The sequence below is a fragment of the Castor canadensis genome, chromosome 6, assembly GCF_047511655.1.
Source record: "Castor canadensis chromosome 6, mCasCan1.hap1v2, whole genome shotgun sequence".
In the NCBI taxonomy this organism is placed as follows: Eukaryota; Metazoa; Chordata; class Mammalia; order Rodentia; family Castoridae; genus Castor; species Castor canadensis.
In genome coordinates, this window is record NC_133391.1 from 102,369,323 (window position 1) to 102,394,206 (window position 24,884).

General features: G+C 34.8%; 1 protein-coding gene and 1 long non-coding RNA gene across 5 annotated transcripts in view; one reads left to right on the forward strand and one right to left on the reverse strand.

Moving 5' to 3' along the window:
* The window catches only part of Adgrv1 (adhesion G protein-coupled receptor V1), a 609,243-nt gene that overhangs the window by 263,387 nt on the left and 320,972 nt on the right, over window positions 1–24,884 (reverse strand). The gene's annotated exons all lie outside the window — the stretch shown is intronic.
* LOC141424171 (uncharacterized) overlaps window positions 20,836–24,884 on the forward strand; it is a 63,125-nt gene continuing 59,076 nt past the window's right edge. Inside the window, exon 1 of the long non-coding RNA XR_012449113.1 lies at window positions 20,836–20,935. This is a non-coding gene — a long non-coding RNA (uncharacterized lncRNA). The remainder of the gene's footprint in view (window positions 20,936–24,884) is intronic.

Below are 24,884 nucleotides of genomic sequence, written 5' to 3' on the forward strand. Positions count from 1 at the left end.
TCTCTTTGCTATTTCAACTTTATGCTTCTGTTCCTGTGAGACACTTATTTCATGACCATTAAGAACTCAGTTCTGTTTTAAGATTTCAGGTGCCCAAATTTATAAGCATCAAGTTGAGATTAATCTTTCTCTTACTCAATACATGGCAATAGATTCTCAAGTATATGCCTGAGTGTGTTTCCTTTCCGCCTATCAGCTAGGAAACATGTCTAATTATGGACTAGGAAGTGAAGCAGGGATAGACAACTATCAAAATATTCCTCTTAATAAATTGTGCTGTCAATTACAATTGCATGTTTGTCAAATATGCCTTACTCTCCATATTTCAATTTCATCATTTATATAAAATTTGGTATATTAGGAAATAGTTGTCTTTTCCCTTATAATTTATGATGTTTTGAATAAATGTTTTATTTTAAAAGATTACATTATCCAAGTATGTATTTTTTTTTCATTTTTCTTTTATTATTCATATGTGCATACAAGGATTGGTTCATTTCTCCCCACTGCCCCCACCCACTCCCTTACCACCCACTCCGCCCCTCCCTCTACCCCCCCCATACCCAGCAGAAACTATTTTGCCCTTATTTCTAATCTTGTTGTAGAGAGAGTATAAGCAATAATAGGAAGGAACAAGAGTTTTTGCTTATCCAAGTATATTTTAAGATGTAAGTAATTTTCATGGGGACTTAACCAATGAAACCATAAAAAATGGAACTTTTCGATTTTTCTGTTTGAACATCTATGTTTTCAAGACATATCACTGTAAGAATTGAAGAGAAGTTTATTATATCTATAATATACAATGAAAGGCATCATATTGTAGGAGCAAATGAGTAATACTGACAACGGTGTTCTGATTTAAACAACAATTTATGATTTTAGAGGATCTGATTTTTAAGCAGTTACATTCCTTAAAAGAAAGCAAACATTTTACCTAGAGAAATTTATCAGTTGGAGCATCATCAGGAGAAGTGAACTAGGAAAAGGAATTTGATTTATAGAAACTTAATATATGTAGCTCCACTAAATGAACTAGATGCCTTCTAAGAATAGCAGCTTTTTGCATAGTTAATCCATTCTTTCTGCTCTAAGTCTTCACTGTCTCCCTGTCAACAGTAAAATTATAAGCTTTTCTGCAATACAGTCCTTGATGACTGAGCTCTTGCTTACCAGTCTAGCCTCATTTCCTAAACTACTGTTAATTTGTTTTTTCCAAACATACAAGATACTCTGTCAGAGTGGCCTCCTTCTACTGGTGCTATTTGCTCTATCTCGATACATTTCTAGCAAGAACCTCCTCTCTCCATTCTTTCTCTTTTCACTTATCAAAAGTCTATGAAGTTTTCAGTATTCAGCTCAGAGTCATCCATTCTCTCTCACCTTGGGATAAATGAAGGAGGTTCTTCTCTGAGCTCTCATAGCACAAGTTCATAAGTTTATCTTAGATGATCTGTGCTAAAATGTTCTATTTTAATCCATCATTTTCAAAGTAAGACAGTGCATCTCCTACTCCCAGCACAGTGCATGGTCAAAAAGGGATCCCGTGAGAGTGTTTAGTGAGTTGAATAGTCTGTATCAGATAGGTTCTCACATTCTGAAAGAGATTTCATTGAAACCTAGGTAAAATTATTCTTACTGAACTCGAAGATACACTATTTCCTTATTTTCATTAAATGGAATTCTTTATAGTAGTACAAGACCAAGTTAATTAGGGTAATAAAAGTTTATTATGTTAGCAAAGGCAGCATTTGGTTTCCTTTGCCTTGATTAAAAACACTCAGACACAAAATAATACTAATTCATTGATAAGAATTCATACATTGAATATTAAGTTGTAAGAATCTGTTTGTAAAACTACCAGCACAATCAAAGTGCATATGGTCATTATGAACCCTAGAAGGCTGGACAGGAATAGTCCTGGTCAAATAACTCAATATTGGAAAAAAATTTTTTAAAGCTGGCATTCTCATTCACTATATCTGTTTATTTTTTATTTAGAGTTTACCAAAAGGACTCATCAAATGCCTCTGACAGCATATTCATTTGTTAGAGCTGCACTGAAAGTAAACATTGGCATCAGGGTTTCTAATGAGAAAGTTGAATACCCAATCTTATAGCTCAGGAAGCTGTTGTAACAAGAATCTCACTATAATCTGTCCTGAAAATTGTACTGTTACAAAACATACTTCTTTATCAAAGATTTCCTAGACAAGTCATAGTATAAAAGAAACAAAACAGACAACAAGTGATCTTAACAGGTTAGGCTATTCCAATGGAAAGCCAATACCCACGGCTGAAAGTAACACCTATTTTAAATATTCACATGGCTTCCTTAAACTTATCTATTATAATAATCTAAAATATACAAATAAATACAAACTTTCCTTAAAAATGACTTTTTGTGGTGTTCCCCAGCAGAACATCAGAGCTTTGTGTGTGCTCGTCAAGTGCTCTACCACTAAGCTACATCCCCAATCCTAAAATTATTAAAGTTTTTATAGTCTACACTGATGAACCTATTTTCCTTAACATCACACAGAAGAAAACAGATGCACCTATATATTTGTCAACAACTAAAATATACTCAATGTAATAAATCTGTATTGGATCAATGAATGATCAAAATTTAGAAGAGATTTGCCTAATCGTAAGTAGCAAAATGAAACAGCAGTACTGACAATATCTTTTAGATTCTAAGATGTTTTATGTTTATTTTCTGGCATGTATTTAAATTTTATATTTATAATTTACTAATATTTACATCTTAGTATATATTTGAATCTTTTTGTGCTTAAAAAAATTCCTTTAATGTTGATTTCATGGGAAATTCCTAAAATATGATGGAATTTTATAGAATATATTAAAATTCAGAGACAGCTTCTGTCATGAAAACAATACCTTTTGTAAACATAACAAAATATCTTACAGTAATATTTGCCTTACTTAATGGATCCTTTAGTTAATGCATCCTTTAGTTAATGGATCATTTATAGGCACATCAAAATATTACGATCATGAACTACAAATAATTCTGTCCATTTATGTGACAACATGCATAGTAATACTAATAAATTTACAAGGACACAGTCTTGAAGAGCAAAAATGCCTCTCTTTCCAATGGAGATGAATAATTTGATTGGTTTCAATGCCAAAAACACCTAAATTTCAAGTTTGAGTTCTTAGAAGACCATATATGACTGGAGAAGATAAGAAAGACACAAATTAGATCACTCAGTATAAATGTTTAGAGCTACCATGTAGCAGATACTCTGTGAAAGGTACTGAGGACTCCAAATTAACAAAATGCAGTTTCTTGAATTTAATGTCTACCAGAGAAAATGCATCAGGAGACAACTATTGTTAATATGATAGAAGTTATTTCTAATGCTTGCAGTCCGTGGGAACCAGTTATACAAATAGATGCTGATTCAGTAGGTCAGCTGGGTAAAGTACTTTGCATTTCCAACCAGCTTCCATGGGATGCTGGTATTGGTGGTAGCTTAAGACAGCATTCTGAATGGCAAATATTTAAATGCATGGCAACACAGGTAAAAAAAAAACTTTTAACGTGTTTTAGTGGGAGCTTATTAGGAAAACTGTTGGTAGGAAGCAACTATTGCACAGGATAAGGGAAGAACGAGCTCTCTAGACACAGGAAACTTCAAAAACTTCAGAAATAAAGACATACAGCTATGAAAATATATGACATGGTAAAGTGATAGTGAAGTAGAAAGTGTGTTCAAAATATAAAATATGCGGAATGGGTGACAGGAGATAGGCCAGAGAAATAACCTGAGACCACGTTGTGACCATTCTGTATTGTCATGCATCATGGAGTTTACCCTATAAGCATTTTTGAGATCCTGGGGGGACAGTGGACTTTTTCCATTTTCCTGAAAGTAAATAAAAGAACACTGATATTTTAGAAAGACAGTTCTGACATTAGCATGGGGAATGCATTGGAAGAAGTAAATGTAACCAGACAAAATGTTTTTGAAATAGTTTAAACAAGAGATGTTAAGCTGTGGAAGATAGCATTACTCCCATAAAAGAGGGAAATAATCTAAAACCATGTCAAATGAAGAAATAAAAATATCTGGTAAAGAAAATAGAGGCACATAAAGATTAAAAGCATTAAAATGTGACATATTACCAAAGAAATATAAATATACATATATGCAATAAAAGTATATTTACAATGCATGGGCACTCTAAATGCCCCATTTTGGATAATGGTTACTTCTGGTTGAACAGGAAGGACCATACTGTCAGGGAGGAATGCATGGTGAGCTGTGTTGGCAATGTCTCATTTATTAAACTGAGAGGGCACACAGGAGTGCTTATGACATGGAATCATAATAAAATTTTGAAACTAATTAAAGTACTAAAAAGAAAAAGAGTTTCACGAGGTAGGATGTGGCTAATGATATCAAAGAAAGGTGAGAAATGGAAAGTTACAACTGGATGTAGCAGGTAGCATTTGATTAATGACATTTACAAGAAGGAGCTTAAAAGGCATAGATGAATTTGGGTTAGATTTTTTTTGGAAAATCAAAGGTATACTTATGTTCTAAACATTACATATTGTTACTTAGCAATTCACTTTAGGAAATTGATGAATTGCTTTATAATGAGGAAAATAAATAAATTCTGTATTTTATAGCAGAGGAATAGGTACTTATGAGATAATAACTGTTCTAATTCATCTGATAAAATATGTATTTTTTCACTGGCCTAGTTTTTCATAGAAATAAACTATAAAATGTTAATTATTCCCCACTAGCATATTAAAATTATTTTTAAATCCAAAAAAATATATAAATTCTAATGGGCACCTGAATTCAAAATAATGCAAAGTAAAAATGGGCTCTGAAGTTTAACAATGATATTTTTTATTTAAGAAGCCAACAAACCACTTTCAAAAGAGAATTTGCTATAGTCTGAATGTTTGTCCCTTGCACTCAAATTCACACGCTGAAAACCTAAACCCAAGGTGATGACATTAAGAGGTAGAGACTTTTTGAAATTATTAGTTACTTTGTGAAATTATTAGGTTATGAGGACTCCTTTCTCATGAGTGGGATTAATGTCCTTATAAAAGAAGTCAGAAAAATCTCCCTTGCTCCTTCACCCAGGTGAGGAACACAGTGAAAATTCACTTGCAAACCATAAAGAAGCCCTCACCAGACTCTGAGTCTGCTGCCCTCTGATCTAAAACTTCTCAAACTCCAGAACTGTGACAAATAAGTGTTGTTTAAGAGGTATATATTCTCTGGTATTTTCTTGTAACAGCCTTATAGACTAAGATAGTATTGCAAAATATTCCTCTTTCAAAATATTTTTCTTATTTATTCTAGCAGGGACAATACTTGCAAATCTCAAGCTATTACCTGTATTTCAGTTGAAACAAAACTCAAAGCTAAAACTAAACCTAATCTGAATCCTATAACTACAGTACCTCATAGCAAGAAAAGAAATTATTTGGAGAAAGAACTTTAATTTTCAAACTCCAGTTGCTTTTCCTCTTATTAAAAAGATCTCATATTAAATAAAATAAGTGAACTAAAGTTTGAGTGTGTAGTAACGGAATTCTATACATATGAATTATACTTCTCAACATCATTTTATCGTATCAACTTCATTTTGAAACCTCCAGTCCCATCTAAGTACCATCTCTAGTCATTAGAGGAAATTACTATGGGCAAGACTTTCTCTTTCACCTATTGTTTGGAAATATAGAGATGTTGTTGAGAAATATATATGAGATGAAATATGAATGAAGTACTAACTGGGTAAAAAGAAAATGATTGCACTAGGTAAATTCTATGGTCCTTTATCATCTTCTTGTTCTCAATATGGATGGTAGTTGGAAATATTAAAAACCAGAAAAAGAGGTTGGTAACTGAAGAGATAGATAGTTTGCTATGCTTTATGTGTAGTCAGAAAATCGAGGGATGATCTTTAGTGTGCAAATTAATGCACACGCACACCTTTTAGAGAAATACAACCCAAATTATATGGATAGACTATCAGCTAGCTTTGAAATGTAAATATGAAATTATGTGAACTTACAGGTTGTTCCCCAAAGTTCTACACTGCCACAGCCAAAAGCCTAAGAAAAGACCTGTGGAAAAAATTCTTATGCTTGTACAAAACCAGTGCAATAATGCCTAGAAACAAACAAAGTGACCGAAGAAATAGAAGAGATGGTGCAATCACTATCTGACAAAGTCAGGCCTTGAGATTCTGAAGGAAAAGGTGGAGTGGAGAAGTCTATAGAGTCATAAATATGGATAGGATAAACACAAACAGAAATTGAGAAGTGAGACCCACTTTAAAATATTTTTTTTTAAATGATGACAAACTTTCTGAGAAACTGTATTATTACACAGATACATGGTTGTGGGGGAAAAACTGGTATATAGAAATTAATGAGATGCAACAATAAGAAGTGGTTATATTGGGAAGGGCGTCTTGTTTCACAACACTGACAAAATGGTGTGGAAGTAGTTGGTTTACACACAAAATATATCCTAATATTCCTATAAGAGAAAGAGATAGCAAGACAGTCCAAGTGTATGGTCTACAGCAGGTTTTTGGGTTATAAACACAGTAAATCTCTAAAATGTGGAGAGGCACAGTTAAAAGATTCCTTGAGGAACATCCCAGTGGCTAGGAAATATGTTACATTAACTAAGAAGTGAAGACAGGAAAGCACTGATTGTAGTAGTAGTATTAGAAGTACAAAAATAAAAGAACAGCTTAATTATTGTGGAGTGAAAAATAGAAGGATGAGATATTACCAGCTGTCAGATACTGTGTAAAATATTTATATGTAGGTATCTTATTTAATCCAAAACAACCCTGCAAACTTACTATTACATACATTCTACATAAGAAAACCAAGGCATAAAGACTTGTAACTTAGTGTCCAAAGTTACAAAAATAATAAGTAGTGGGGCTAGACGTCATACTTAAATACATGTACATTCAGAATCTATAATCTTTCCATGACTCTTTGCTACCTTCCTCTCATACTGAACTCAGTGACTCACTGATGTAGAAAATACAAGAGATAAAAATCACTGAAAATACAGTGTGAAGATTAAAACCTGGTGATATGATTGTTAATAGAATAGAACTAGCCTCTGGGAAATAGATGTTTACATCATTTCTCTCTGGACCTGGGCTTTTGTTTAGTCTAACAGATGTGGCCTGTCATAAAATCTCTGCTGGCTTCCTGAAAACCAAGGAAAGCTTCCTGTGGGATGATAAGAGCAAGAGTTGTGTAAAATTCTCAGACTACTTCCATGCAAGAATTAGTACCTTACACCTGATTGGATTCACCCAGCCCTATGATCTGATGAAAACTGTGTGAGTTAAACAGCCTTAATCAGTCTACTTAGAAATTCAAGTACAAAGGTTAGAAATATGATCCTGGGATGGGATGCTTCAATCAAATTCCAGATGCTCTTCCTTGGTATCATTGAATTAGGTATTTAGTTCCTCTAAATTCAGTTTCCACCTCTGAAATATGCTCTAGGGAAATACATCTCCTTAAGTGTTACGATAAAGATGAAACAACATAAGGCAAATTAAAAAACTGGTGTAATAAGCACTTCTACATGCCCTATTTACAAAAACAATGTTAATGATGATGGTGATACAAACAGAGAGAGGCAGGAGAAGAAGAGGGAGCCCAATTGAAAACCAAACATTGTATGCACATATGAATAAAAGAAATAAAAAAAAACAGACAGATCTTTTGAACATCTGGATTTTTTGTTACTTGTTATTTATTAGCCTGCTGACTGTTAGGTAGCATGCTGTCTATAGCCAAGGGTTAATAACACAACATGAGGTTCTCTGTTGGATTTCTCTTTTACAGAAGTTTGTTTCTCAATGTAGTTTTTCTCTCAATTATAGGGGAAATTTTCTCAATAGTCTGTCAGATTCAGAACTTTAAGAAGGTGAAACAGGTTCTAATTGTTGATTTCATTTTGATCCTCTAAAGTTTTGTTTACTGATGTTGAACATTACAACTATAGCACATGGTTGGTATAAGCCATGGTAGTTAATTTTTATCCATTCTTGGTTGCTGCAGTTAATCTACATTTTGAAGTTTTTCATTGGCAGTGATTTAGCAAGTCACTTTTAGGTAAAACTAACTACTGGCATCTAATTATAGGCTCAGCATTGTGTAAACACTTCCCTGCTTCCAGGGAATTGCCCATGGCTCCAGTTACAAGTGTAGTTATCTGCAGTATTTTCCTTCTCTTCTCAGTTTTAGAGTTCTGAAAATAATAAAGGCTTAGAATATGTTTAGCAAGATTTCTCAATTCCAGGAAAGTTGTGATGAAACAAAACCTGACTGCTGATACTATTTTGATTGCTACATACCTTATGAAAGCCATGTGGCAACTAGGAATGCAAGGTTTGTTCATTCTCTTTGATATGATTTGGAATCGACTCAACAGAAATCAAATGATACAGCACCACTGTTTTCTACCTACCTACACATGCAAAGGCCAACGTTGTTTGAAGGTTTTAAATATGATACATAAAACACACATTCTTATGAAAAATGTATAGACTAAGAGGCATGAAAAATATTTGCTATAAAATAACTAAATTAGAATATAAAAAATATAAATTAAGTTTAAAATACTGTGTACACTATGGATGAAGCTTTATAAAACATTGATTGTTCACCTGGGGTGATTTTATGTGAGATAAAAATCAAATGCCTAGGCCTCATTGCAAAAGTGTGCTAATCAACTGATCTACAATTGTCCTCCACTACTGGTGGTAGGATTTAGAAAATTTAAATTTCCTTTAGCTTTTACTTAGTGTAATGATGACTAATTTCAAAATATCTTCATATATTTAAATGTTCTCAAGTCATGTAGCTATTAAAGTGTCATTTCAAATGAAATGAAAAATAGTCACATTTAATCCATGTTTTAAAAAATTGTCATTGCCTTATTAAATATAATGCTTACTTTAAATAACTCACTGGAATTATATTCTACAAGGAATCCCATGAAAACATAATATAGGATAGATTGCCATGATACTGAATACTCAGTGGGAAGCCAAGGCCATCCTGCATCCAAATATCCTTCATAGTATTTCTCCAGCATCTAAGTCCATACCTTGTGGTGCTAGACCATACCTAAAGAAAACACTCTGGACATGCTACAGAGAGGCTAAGGTCTCTCTTTATACTTATCTAAACCCACTCCAAATGTAGGAGGATCAAAAATACTCAGTGACTTGAATGTATGAACAAATAATTCTGTTAAGCCTAGCCAGAAGCCTTATCATTACAGTCTAAATGTTTACACATAGGAATTATGAACTCCTAAAGTTATGAATCTCAGTACTTTGTCTGAGGATGAAGCATGCCCACACGTTATACACAGGCAAAATTTGTGGTCCAGAGGCTATGGAGTTGGGGCCTTACAAACTCCATCTGCCTCCCAACAGCCTCCACTTGCAGCACATTGATTGATGGCTAAGTTTAGAACTCAATGTGTATTTTTTACTTTGTTCCCATCCTCTTTTCTACCAATCTCACAATCACGGTTAATTTCTGCAGAATGCTTTTGAGTTTTTGAAAGAATTGAGCCTCAGACACAATGAAAAAACAAACACAGTCATGGAGTTCATCATGCTCAGTTCATGTGGCTCTTCCCCTATTTCTGACCAAAGGCCACACAGATTAATAAGTAATATGAAGAGAGATTAAACAGCCACTGAATGCTTGAGCCAAAATCCACAGTCACTCCACCCAACAGACCTCAAAACAATTATTTTAAGAATCAAGGTCCTTTAAACCTGGTAATTGATTATTTTTAATTTTTTACTTGCTGTTTTAAAATGATAAATAAACTCCTATACCAAATGATAACTGAAAATAAGTTATCCTAAGTGACATCTGGTAAGTATTCATTTTCTAGCTTATCAGTGCTCCAAATTTTAATAATAATCAATACTAAAAAGATGTTTATGCTTATAATGCTTTTTCAGCAGAATAAGTGGAAGAAAAACATAACAGTAAGAACAAAATTTATTCTGGAGATATTTGTTAAATTCTTTGAAATTTTCTGTAACTGAATTTCTCAAAATTTAGGGTAGAAAAACAAAGAAAAGGAAAAAAGTTATGAACATCACAACTCTTCCAGTTTTGAGGGGAACACATTTGAGCAGAGGCTAAATCTCTTTGTTCATAAATGTTCCAGGTTACTCAAAGTATTAGTCTCTAAAGAGATCTTGAAAGTAATTAAAATACATTCCAGTGTGATCACATGACAACTGTTAACTAGACAAGGATTATTTACAAGCAGGTTATTTTGTCCTTGTTGCTAATAAATGAATTTAGCTGGTGGATTTCAAGATTATTTAAGATTATTAACCAGTTGACCTATAAACCTTATGAAAAGGACCCAGTAGTTGTTGGTGAGTGAAAATCAGTGAGAAATGAAGGAAATATCTCTTTTGTCAAAGGTTAATTATTAGATAAAATAATAATATTTACAACATTTTGACCCATATTATTTTTGGTAACATTGTATAGTTATATTTTACTCAGCACAGTATTTGAACTCTTAGCCCAGAGTTAAGACCTAAGCAGTTTACCCCTACTTAATAGCTGTGTGCTCTTAGACAAGTTAAATAAACTCTTCAATTTTATTTAAGCTCAGCGTTACCATTTTAAAATAGGGATGAAAAAAGTACCTCACTCAAAGATCTGTTATGAGGCTTAAATACGACAGTCTCCACAAAAAGTTTGGTAAGTGGCTGGCACAAAATGCAATTAGCGGTATTATTCAGCTACAGCTGGTTCCATTACCATATTTCTACCCACTGGCACATGCATCAAACCAAGGATTAGATAGTCACTGTCAAGTTACCATGCTAAGAAGGATCTGATTAGATTTTTTAGAATTGTGCCATGGTGACAAATTCTATAGCATAATTTTTGCTGGCAAAGATTTATGATGCTGAGGTAAAACAAAAGTATCACCTAATAATAAAGAACTAATTATAAATATTTCAAATAGAATGAAAATGCCTTTGATTGGCTTGGTTTTCCCTGTGGACACTCACATGGAATTGATCCCAGAATGAGGTTTCACAGAAAAGAAGGTCATGTTGGTAATGATATTTAGAAAACTCCAAGCCATGGGATGACATGCATGAGCTGTGATAAATGTCTCAGGACTCTGAAGAGGGGGAGGCCTAGGTCTCCACATAAAATTCAACTTTTCTACAATCATGAAAAAATAAAACTGGAAGTGATTTCTTAAAATTTTACTATTTAACTTAAGTTTATTGCCATTCGAATACAATTGCCAAAGGCATTTTACAATTTCATGTGTATATCAATCATTAAATTTAAAATTTTTATGCTACCACCTTTAAAAGTAAAACTTTTATTAGGACTAATTGGTTAAATAACTACTAGTAAATCCTAAAAATACTGCCCACCAAGAAAATGGTATTAATACAAGACAACTGCAGTAAAAAGTATACAAATTAAAAGTTACACTTTGGGCCCAGAAGTAAAACTCATAAAAGTGCTGGTTTCCCTTTATCAGTATAATTGCCGCTACTGAAAGAGGTGAGGCTTCCATTTTGAAGTTGGCTTGGGATAAACACAGGGCACAGCTTCCACCTGCACTCAGTAATAAGTGATCACTGGGAAGGCTTTGGCTATTCATTTCCACCACCTATAATGCACATAATTTGCCTAGAGGCCAAATTACCCATAGGAGAACACAAACCCCAGGCTAAGTGTGGCATGTCATCTATACATTGGGCCGTTTAATGATCAGAAATCCATGTGTAGGGCTGGGGCATGGCTCAAGTGGTACAGTACCTGTCTAGTAAGCATGAGGACATAAGTTCAAATTCCAGTACCACAAAAAAAAAAAAAAAGAAATCCATGTGTTATGTTATTTACACAGTGTAGGGGTTAAAAATAGTTCACACAAGACAAAGATTCAGGCATGGACTCCACCTGCTAAGTGGCTAATTAAGACATTTGGTTTCAAGAAAGTTAAATTTTTTGTGCCTCAAAAAAAATATTTTTGTGTAAAAAAGATAATAATAACTGCCTATGCATAATGCAGTTGTGAGGATTAAATATGTTATGTATATATAAAATATTTTAGGATGGCAGCATGGCTTAAGTGGTAGAGCACCTGCCTAGCAAGGGCAAGGCCCTGAGTTCAAGCCCCAACACTAGTGAAAAAATTGTGGGCAGGCACAGTGGCTCATACCTGTGATCCCAACTACTTAGAAGTCAGAGACTGGGAGGATCGTGTTTTGAGGCAAGTCCAGGCAAAAAGTTAGCAAGACTCCATCCAACCAATAAGCTGGGCATAGTGGTACATGCCTGTCATCCCTGTAGGAGGTGTAAATAGGGGGACAGTAGTCCTGGCCAGCCTGGAGTATCCCTGTTAACAAGGTTCACTATTTCATATAACCATAATGACAAATAACAACAGCCTTTATTTATGAAGTACTCTCTGTGAATTGGCACCTTGTTAGGGAACTTACATGCTTTTTTATGCTTTATCTCCATAACTTAATGAGATCTACTCATCAAGTCACTTGTCCATGTCATAAAGTTCAGAAACTGGCAGAGCCAAGACCTGAACCCAGCAAGCTGGTACAGAGTCAGCACTCTAATCACCATGCTACTGCACCACAGCCGACTTTGCAGCTGTTCCTTCAGGACCTCTGTACAATCTGTCCTCCACCTGAGCTACAGGATGAGAGTATAGGACCAGAAGTGCTCCCATTTTAATTAATTTCCTGGGAGGACAAGGGGGAAAAAAGCCTAGGACATTGTTTCTGTTTCCGAAAGTTTATAATCTTTTGTAGATGCAGGAAGATATGATAGTGGAGGCCAAAATAAATACATAAAGGGAGAAAGAAAAACTTTAAAATGTATATTAAAAGTTTAAATTTAAAACTTATAACTGAGGTGCAAAAGTTTTAAAACCATCAATATAAGGAAATAAGAAGTTTCAAGATTAACTTTTGTGTGGCTCATTTGTATATGTTTTAAATTAATAACAATTATCATAGCTAAGATAAACTTTACTTTCCTTCCAGGCAACTCAGTCAAACAAATTTTTAGTTAAAAAATTTTCAGCAAATGTTAAGAGATCTAAATCATACCTTTTAATGAACTTTGAATAAGCAAAGGTGAATGATCATGGATTCAACCCATGAGGTGAGAGTGTATGGGACACATGCTGCTGCCTCCTATGTTTACAGAATACGAAAGGGTTCAAAAACTAGAGGCCATGTCTGCTTGAAAGAGTCACCTTGTTGTCAATACAGAAAAGAACGGGCCTAAGTGAAAAACAGAATTCTCATTCTGCTCCTTACCCCCTTTTCCTGAAGAACTTCACGTAAAAATAGCACTATACTGATTTTACAACTATAATGACTTTTCTTGGTCAACTCATCCCATGCAGTCGAGGTGTTCTAGTTCTCTATAACACTCCTTTACTAGGTTTATTTGTAGAATGGATAGAAAACACACTAATTGGGACCCTACTTTTCAATAAGAACAACTTAAGACCATCTCAGACTAAACTAATAATATTACTCTCCGTTTTCTTTTATCTAATGAAGTTCAAATATATAATAAAATTGTGTTAGGAATTCATAGAAACACTAATAACAGAACTTCCTTCACCACTATCAAAAAAGATTTAGTTACATGTACTACATTGTAAGAAGTATTTCTGATAGTCTTTAAGAATAGAGAACTGCTATTCTTGTTATTAAAAATAAAATCATGAAAAGTACAAGTGTGTATCACCTCTTCTTCAATAACTCAAAATTTAATTCATTCATCTAAACTCATGCTTAGAATATTCAGAAAAATAGTACATGATTTAATTTTCTAATAGATCTATGTTCTGAAGTAAAAAAGGGGGAGGGTTATGACTTCAAGAGAGAATCTAACCACAAACAATATAGGTAGTACTCTCTAATTGACTCTATCTTCATCTTGTCATTTACATGTTGAAATTACCCTTTACTTAAAAGTATTTGTGTTCTCTAAAAATTGTCAATTAGATGATTACAGAATAACCCCAAATATTAAAAACTTTTTAGTCATTTGTCCCAAATATAAGTATTATTTGTGTATAAATGTATATACACATTACTCATGTGTGTGTGTGTGTGTGTGTGTGTGTGGTGGAGCCAATACTTCCTCTCTTTAGATGGACTCTTCCTTAACTACACTTAGAACAAAAATCAGGTGCAACAGAAAATCCACCAACAAAAATTTATAATTTCCAAGAAGACTTTTAGAAAGATGGATGTATTCACTTATCTTTGACAAAGAACTTTACCCTAAGTATATATTCTGTGAGATAATAATTATTCTGTGTATTATCACAGCTAACCAGCTATTTAAACTCAGTGTTTATTTCATTTTTTACTGAACCTTTAAAATTTCCATTGTTGCCATGTTTACACACACACACACACACACACACACACACACACACACATATATGAGTACCATGAGTAGTTATGGGCAGGAACTGTTTAAAGGCACATTACCATTTTGGGAGTATTATTTTGGTTAAGACTAAAACACTACCTGTAAAGTTAGGCACAGATGAAGTACAATATCTCAAATATGCTGAATGTGAGTAAACAAAGGTCCCCAGCCCTTTGGGTTGTGGAGTTTATACCTTTTTCTCCAGAAACCTGTGCCCAACTTGATAAGACAGCCCAATGAATGACTTTTGTCAATTCATAGTTTAAAAAATTGTACTTTAAATTTATTTTATATTTAAATACATTTTTCATTTTTTGTATTTTAAATAGCATAATTATTTTTTAAAAAGAATTGGGACACGAATGCATCAAATGTCATAATTTCTTCCCATAGCCCTATGAATCATCCTGCTTACTTTTGGGTACAAATCCACTATTTTGAAGATCACTGGACAAAAGAATAATATGTAAACTTCAACCTGTCTTTGTAGTTCTTTCACAGCCCAGCTTTATGCCATTTATTTTATTTTATTTATTTTATTTTCCTGCAAATGAATCCTTTATAACAAGTAATCTAGTTTTAATTGTAGAACAATAAGCTGGGCAGGAGATGGAGTCTACAATAATTTCCTCTGGTTGGAAGTTGGTCATCACTACAGACAGTAAGCCAGCTATACAAAGAAGCTAAGCATGTGAGTGAGACATGCTTACCTCAGCCAGGAAGAAATTAGAACATACAGGTCCTAGGAACTGAGAGAACAAAGGCCTAAGAGAAATCAAGTGGGCAGAGGAGAACTCCAAAGCATATTGAAAAGGCTCTGGGAATGGTCAAAAGGTCAAGGAGTCAGGAATCAGGAGATCTACTTTAGCACAGGATTGGTGAAAGGACAAGGAAACAGATGTGAGGCCAAAGCAACAAAGCAATTTGATATTGCAGCACTTTTCTGTTATGGCCAGGAAGTTTCTTACATGTTTCCTACTGGATCCTTTCCCAGAACTTGGCTACTGTGACCCTGCACAAAGCAATTGGTTAATGGGGTGTCTGGAGAAAAGACGGCCTGAGAAGGAGAGACCAAGGAAAGGACATGGCTCTCTGTAGCCAGCACCTGTGACATGATTTTCCCATATACATGGACATCCTCTTCTGCTCATTATTAAAATCCCATGCAAATCTTACCTCCCTCCTCAGTCCTTCTTTAGCAATATTCAATACATCATTCTCTGAATTTCTACAGCCATCATTTTATCCCAGGCTTTTTACCACAACCGTGTGCAGCCTTACAATTGTATCTTGTTTCATGTATCAGTTTCCCTAGAGATTACCAACACCTAGAAAACTATTAATTTGTGATGTGTTTCTATTAGCAATCAATGCTTCTTAAACACTTCTGAAAGTCCCTTGAATATGTATCACTCTTTATTCAGACAAATACACAGAAAAACATGTATACAAGATGTTGTATATAATTATGAGATTATGTAATTTATCTTAGATTATTATAATAAAATTCTACCATTCAATTCAATGTAAGAGTGAGCACAAAGCTTCTGTACTAAAGTACAATAGGTACTTCTTCACTTCTGTGGGGTATGAAGAATTAGAATAAGAAATATTGGATATTAGTCGTTAAAACATTGATTACTATCTATCCAAGGGTAAATTATCATAACATTCATCCCTTAATTTCTTAACAAATCCCATAAACACCTACAATATGCCTATTATCAAACACCTAGTAGACACTGTGGTAGGTAACAGATAAAAAGAATAATACAGAGATAAAGAATCATCTCTTTCTTAGGAAACTCCAGACAATATAGAATATTTTAGGACTATCTAATGAAATCCAAAAAGGCTGCCCAGCCATTTGAGGTTAGACATTGTCTTACCTGTTTTCTGTTGATACAACAAAATACCTGAGGCTGGATAATTTGTAAAGAAAAGAAATTTATTTACCTCACAGTTGTTGTGGAGATGCAATAGCATGGCACTAGCATGTGTTTGGCTTTTGTGAGGGCCTGGTGGGTGGCATCTCAATGATGGGAACACATGTGCAAGTGGTGAGTGGAACATTCGGAAGAGAGATTTAGGGTGAGGGGTACCAGATTCACTTATAACAAGCCATTGTATGGGAACTAATCCAGGCCCTTGTGATGTGACCCACTGTCACAAGACAGCATTAGTCCATTCATGAGGGTGGAGTACTTATGACCTAACTATATTCTGCTAGATCCCACCTCTTTAAGATGCTACTACCTCAACACTGCCACTCTGGAGACTGAGCTTCCAGCACTGCTTTTTGGGGACATATCATATCTATGCCATCACTGAAATGATGGAGAAATAATTCACAAGGTAAAGACAGAAGAGCAGTTGTATCTGACAGTGGAATCCACAGGGACAAAGATAGGAACTTCAACTGAAGTATGAGGTTGGAACAAGAGGAAAGTATAAAGAAAGGACATTGGGAAGGGAGGACTGAAAGGTAGCTTGATTGTACGGCACATATTATGTTAAGGAAGTCAGACTACATCTTGGAGGCACTGATGAGTCATGGACAGTTTCTAAGCAGCAAATTAGTAGACATCTGGGTTGCTGGACAAAAATTAATATTTATTAATTTAAGCAATTACTTAATTGTAGACTATTATTAAGATAATCCCTGAATCCAACCAAAGTGATTCATAACATTAGGGTTTATTCTGTTGTTTCCAAAGTTAGCCATTCTGGTTTTTTGTTTTGTTTTGTTTTTAACATCATCTGTTTGCAAACTCTCTTTGAGAATAATACAAAAAAATACACATCATTAGGTTGAAAAGAGAAACGGTGACACTGGCACCATTTAATGTATTGATACATATAATAACTAATATCTTGATCAATTTAATTTAGACTATTCCTTAGTTATATTTTATAGATGTCTCTTAACTTGGAAAAAGGTGGCAGTTAAATTCTAGCTGTACTAGCTTTTGGGAATCATGGAGCCCAGGCAGAAATCACCTGCTGAGAAGTTTGATGGATCTCAATGTGCACCTCCAAAGCATGTGACTATATAAACTCCTCATGTTAATATTCAAGTCATTCATGTCCCCATGGATCATGAATCTTTCAATCCTGCCTTTTCTTACATTAAAACAATGGAAAACCAAAAAAGGAAGCAAGTATCAATTTACTTGCTCATTGGTTTAAGGTACATTAATTTCTCTATAAAGCATATTTGACAAATGACCCACAGCTCATAGTGTGTTCCAAACAAAATGGCACTATTCCAAAAATAATAGTGCAAGTTACTCAAGTAAAAAGAAAATAATGCTATGATTTAAGCTTGTAGAGGACTAGCATAATTGTCCAATTTTGGAGAAATAAACATTGCTCGTATTAAAAAAATAAATTTTGGTGTGTATTATAAAATAAACAGACAGGATTTATCTTCATAAGTATCATCCATGATATTATAATTTCATGGAAATATTTTAGAGTACTGTCTTTCAAATGAATACAGGAAGAATGTTATTAAAAAGAACAAAGATTAGGAATCGTGCAGTGGGGAAGGGACCAGGCTCTTATGATCTAATAGGATTTTTCCATTCTTAATTTGGTTAATCTTAGACACAGATCACATGAATCATTCTTAGTTTGTAAAGGTCCATATGACACTCAAAGGAAATTAGTTCCCTTTGCTAAACATGGCTCATAAAAACACATTACTGAAGTCAACTCAATGAGAATTGTACATCTATTACTTCAATAGGATGTTAATTTTTCCTAAAATAAAGATTTTCCATTCTGTTCCACATAGTTTCTAACATGGAAGTGACTTTCCCATATTGGGAAGAATGGGGTTTATGTGGCAGAATGACAAAGCTATGATGTTGACATGACATACAGGATCACTTGGTAAACTCTGTATGTTGAAGAGATCATGACTTGAAAACTGAAAGCAGAATGCTTCCTTGTGAAAAAAACTTATTCATTTAAAAAGAAAAGAGCCTGGTTTTTGATAAAAATTTGATTAAAATTATCATCAGTTATGACATTGGAATCAAAATGTTAGCATCAATTAAAAATATTTATTTAGAACCTAATTGCACAAGTAAGGCAGCAATTGCCTCTAGATGCTAAAAATGAAACATAGATACTTACATGGATACAAATATTGAAACATGGAATTAAGACTTATAGAGCAAATACACGAATAAAGCTGAGTATTTCTGCAACAGAAGTTGAGTGCACTGCAGCAAGGAGGCAACGTGTAGGACTGAGTAGCTACAGAAACCCTTCCCTTGCAACTGAATAAACTGTGTGGAAATAGTCTGGTTTTCGGTCAATCAGAGGAGCTAGATGAAAGAACAAGGATTTCAAAATCTGGTAAAAAGTTCATGGAATAGGTATAATCTATAAACTTCCAACAGTTGGGTGGTAACAAAAAAAGATGAGAGGCAGCTTAGTATTAGTAATGGGAAAGAGTTTAAAGTTAATAGTTCTTGAAGTAGAAATAACTTAGATAGTGTATATATTGAGAGAAAGGAATCTAAAGATTAAATGATTCATATCAGGGATCTTCCTTGACTGCCTCTTCCCTTACACACAACAAATTCTGTCAGTTTTCCTCCCGGATATAGTGCACACTTGAAACCTCTTGTTCCCATTATTAAGCCCCCAGTGTAAACCACCACTATCTTTCACCTGGTGTGATGCAATGGCCTCTTACCCCAGGGTCTTCTGGTTACCACAGTCAATCTTTTGCACAGCAGTCAAGATTTTGTAATGACACTTAAAATAAAACATGAACTATCACAAGCCACGAGACCTTCTATTATCCAGTTCTCTATCTAAATCCTTCCATTCTCTGTCCTGCTTTCTGCAGTTTAGTTGTATTTGATTTCCTGCTGGTTATCCAGGCAAAATTCCATTTAACTGCTATTTCATGCAACACAGACCTGGACATGTAGACATGCTACTTAATCACATGTCTGCTCTAAAGTGGGGGATTTTGCTATTTAACTAAATTATGGAAATTTATATTTGGGAATAACAATACCTGTCATTTACCTGATTAGAGAATAAAAAAGTACAGTTGTTCTTGAATTCATCTTTGAGATAATAGCAACACACATTTGCTGCTCTATGGACTCTCAGATACACACAGGCGGCCTAAGGCTTCAGGTGAGCACCTTCCATGCGAAGCATGAAATATGTTCACAAACAACTGCATGTGTGGGGAAAACAAAGGAGAAGAATTGTGGTAAAAGAGAAACACACACACATACACACACACACACACACACACAGGTGCTAAAATAAATATACCAGGTGGAGCTTTGATAAGTCTTCCAGGAGAAAGGACTTGAGTCTGAATCCTGAAGTGTGAGCTACAAGGATCCCAAAGTCAGTAGGCACAGATTGTCACATACACTCTTACCACCATGTCAGGAATTGTAGCTGAGTAAGAAACACACAGGTTACAACATCTCTACATTCTTTTCTTACATGTGCATCAAAGAATGCAATTTCTAAAAAACCTCATTTATGATATGAGATGATGAGGCATCCAGGACAGGCCGCAGAATCCTGTTTAATCTGTAGGATAGCTCGGTTAATGGCTTATACATCTCCACTATCTGGGGTTTGGGCTTTTGGATTCAAGGCTATACACTTGCTAGGCAGGCACTCCTTCTGAGCCACAAATCCAGTCCTAGTGGGTTTTTTTTTTTTTTTGGTAGGACTGGGGTTTGAACTCTGGGCTTTACGCTTGCCAAGCAGGAACTCTACTGCTTGAGCCACACCTCCAGTACATTTTGCTCTGGTTATTTTGGAGATGGGATATTGTGGACTATTTGCTTGGGTTGTCCTGGAACTGCTTGGGATCTTAGCCTCCCAAGTAGCTAGGATGCACACAGGAGCCACTGGTGCCCGCCTCCTAATGAATATTTTTAATAAGGAAGAAACTGGCGTCAGTTGAGCACAATTACATACCAAAGTGTTGAGCTCTGCATTATTGCATTGAAATGATCAATTATATATATCTATATACTCAATATATATATATATGAATTATATATATGTATACAGATAATCTATGCATGCCACAGTCATACTATGGATTAAATTCTCTTTCAGAAGAATGCAAAGGAATATAATGTAACTGCTAAAAATTACAGCAATTACAAATTGAACTTGATAATTATGTAAGTATTCTAAGCAAAGGTCAAATGGATTCACACTCATTCCTAAGGGGCGGGCCCTGGGGGGCAAAGTTCAAAGGCAGCAGAGGTGAGTTGGGACTGGTGTTATCATGCCACACAAGGCCAGCTGAATTTCCCAATTTTGACTGCATTAACTTCTCACTTCCATAGGCTTGAAATTGGCTTCAGACACCTCCCCAACCAAGTAAGTCAGGACTAAAATGAATCTATCTACCCTGTAATACTTCACATTCATGAATACTTACAAATTCAGTATGAAGGAGTCAGAGCTGTGTCTTTCTCATATTTAAACCACTATGATGAACATGGTGAAGCCTAACTAGGAAAATTACAACCCTGACTTGGGGAAGAGACTAATGGCCTTGTTGTGAAATGACTTGATTTACAGAACTGACATTATTACATCTTTGGAGGATAAAGGTAGTCAAATCGCTAAGAAGGGAGGAATAAAACTTACTGAGGGACAAATAAATCCATTTATAAAGAAAAGAAATTCTACAGGATTAAAAAAAGTATTTTGGGAAAAAAAACCTTGAAATAAGTATGTAAAAAGGTATGTGATTTATTCTGGATTCTTGGTATTTTTTTTTAGCATATTTTAATTCCTTTCAGAACAAAAAGTACTGCTGAGTAGAAATCTATGCCTTTACCTTTCTGGTTCCACCAAGGGAGAGGGAAGGGCACTACATATGTACACATGAAAACAGCATAGTGAAATTCAACAAGTACTCTTTGAAAAATGGGGAAGAGGGGTGTAGAAATATAATAGAGGAGGTTTACATGTTCAAATATACTGTATGCATGCATGGAATTATCACAAAAATAACCTTGAAGTACTAATGTATGCTAATTCAAAAATAAAATAAAATTTAAAAAATAATACTCTGTATCCATGCCTTTATGGCAACTATTAAATCCCTATCTAAATAAAAGACAGGTAGAAAATCCTAAAATATTACTTTCTGCTAGTAAAATTTGCTCATTTTATTTAGTATTGCATCTATAACACATTAATAGATTAAACAAGATAGTAGAGTGAGATCTAAAACAGGTCTAGATAATAAACTTTACCAAAACAGTAAATGAAATGTTTCTTATACAATATTATCTAACAAGAAATTTGGAGTAAAAAATATAAAGAGAAAACCAGAAAGGTCAGTTTGGACAAATGTATAATTAAGATTCTCTCTTTCATTCCAGGGGACAGGAAAGAAGGCTGATAAGGCCCATTAAATGGTAAAGGAACAGTTGCTAGCTAAAACCCCAGCAGGCTTATATGGGGAAAGCTCGCTATTGCTATCAATGTGTTTAGGTGAGGTAGAATAGATTAGGATTGGGTAGAGGAGTGAGAAGAATAGAGAGGGAGAGTGTAGAAAGTAGTAGGCTGACAAGTAAGGCCTAAAGAAAAACTGTTTAATTATATAAATTTGTTCAAACAAAGGAGAAAAATTAAAAGTGTCTGGAGAATAAAGGTTCAAGGTAAGGCATAAAGAAAGAAGGGGAGGGATGAAGCAGAGAAAGAAAAGTCCAAATTCATTTAAAAGACAGGTGCTGAGGTCAAGGTTAGCAGACTGGTGGCCTGGAGTCAGACCCTGGGAAATAAGCTGGGGTGCAGGCTCTGGTAGAGGAAGATGCAGATGAACAGATTTCCAACTTCTACAAAGTTTCTCCAACCTTATTGCTTTTGGCCAGGGAGGGGATGTTTACCTGTTAAGGGCTGTTAAGGGCCAGATAGGGTACAGAACACATTCCCAGATATGTATGCAGCATGCTCTGTTCCCTTAGTAGACTAGAAGCAAGAAATACTGCTCTGACGGTCTTGTGAATGCCCTGGGGTCAGGCCAGGTATCTTTATTATGGGGTGCCAAGGCTGTGATTAGCCTGCCAGTGAGTCTGCTATCTGATATATCTCTGCTAAAATCAAGCATCCAAGAAGTTCAACTGTTTCATTTGCTTTACATACAACCTATGATCATGAAGCCATTTAAAAAACAATTTGAAAAAGTTTCACAAAATCTAAGTAATTTTTTCCATGGCATATGTGGCCAGTGAACCTTTATGCTTACATTAAAAACACAGACAGCAGTGGAGTCTATTTTAATCTTCAACCATAACTGATTTCCAAGAATCAATGACACCATTCTCAGTTCTTATTCAGTTACTTTCAGCCACTTTCTAACATTTAAACTTATTCGAACATGCTTGAAAATCAAACATACTGGAAATACTAGTCTACACTAAGATGTGAAATTTTCTATTCAGAAGCAACACGTTTCAGTGTAATAAATCCCAATGTTCACACTTGCTGTGAAAGTAAAGATGAGGTTAAAGAACTTAAGCCTGACTAAAGGACTTAAGTCTGAAAATTTATCTGTTTATCAAGTTCTAAAAACTAATTTCTGCAAGGAATTTAAAATGTAGGTGCTAAACTAAAACATCTTAAGCACTTAACGCAGTGGTGTGACAATGAAGACTAAAACCAGGTGACTGAACTGTTGTGTCTTCTACTTCCTGGTTCAAAGATAGTAATTAAGGTCACTGGAGACACATATCCTGGTTCCACACAAAAAGTATTACCCATTATTTTCTCTTTGTGTGCAAAAAATCATTAGCATGAAATTGCCAACATGACAGAAGGAAATGAACTTAAAACTCACCTTATGCCTTATAGTGTTTTCAGGATTAATACAAGCAAATGTTCATGGGAGAGAAGAAACTTTAAACAATTTCAAAAGTAATATTATACACATGTACACGAAAGGAAAGAATTATCTTTTTCGTTGAGATTTGAGGGATTATTTTTGAGATTGAAAATATTATTTATTTATTTATTTACTTATTGCTGTACTGGGTAAAGGTACATTGTGGCATTAACAAACGTTCTTACAGTGTATTAAATGTATCATACTTGAATTCACTTCCTCCACTGCTCTTTTTTATCCCCTCCCTCCTTCATTCCTGGAATTGTTTCAACAGGTATCATTTTTGCACTTACACACAATGTGTACACATTTTTTGCACCATATTCACCCAAAGGACACAATTTCTTAGAGGATACTTAAGCAATTTTATGCACTAGAAACCTCCATCTTATCTTTATCCAGTTCCTAGCTGCTGGGGTTGGAGGGAACAAGATAAAGCAAAGACAACCAAACCTGAAGTGTTAAATTAAAGTCAGTAAGGTCCTGAAGACAGCATATGACACTCCAACCTTTTCCATCTGTTACTCTTATGTGGTTTGGAAGGTTGTAGGGAGTCACTGAATCTGATCCCTTCTCTTATGGTGTTAGGCTATATAAGCATTCTGCCCCATGTACACATTCTCTAAAGGAGAAGAGAAGACTTTTCCTATTCTCTTACTTAAAGCAACTACAGCCCCAGAAGGCGTCACAGGCAAAACAGCAGTCCTCCAAAAAAAAGGAAGATGTGGCATGTAGACAAAAAACTTTATTTTTAGTTCACTTAGTCCTCATATCATATTAAAATGTTCAGCTGAAAACTGTGTGTGGTAACTCACATATATAATTCCAGCTACTAGCAGGAGGAGACTGGGAGGATAGTGGCCAGCCTGGGCAAAAAGTTAGTGAGACTCCATCTCAACAAACAATAGTGGGTATATTGGCACATGCCTGCAATCACAGGTATATGGGAGGCAGAGGTAGGAAGATCATGGTCCAAGACTGGCTCTGGCCAAAAAGAATGAGAACCTATATGAAAAATATCTAAAGCAAAAAGGGCTGGAGGCAGACTCAAGTGGTACAGTGCTTGTCTAGCAAGTGCAAGGCCCTGAATTCAAGCCCTGGTAATGCCAACAAAAAAATAAATAATAAAAATGTTCCACTGTTTTTGAGGGCCACAAAAAAGGGAAGAGCTGATTACTGATAATATTAATATCTTTGAGTGCTTATGTGTCTACTAGGCACTGTACAAAACTTGCAGGACTTCATGGAGTCCTGATATAATGAATTGAATCCTATAATATGTGTATATTTTATACATATATATCTACATCCACATTTTCTAATCAAATTTTATAGATTGTGAAATGAGCACACAATCAGTAACAGGTATGGGTATAAGACCTAGATGACTTAAACGCCACATCAATATTGACTACGAATTATGTTAATAAC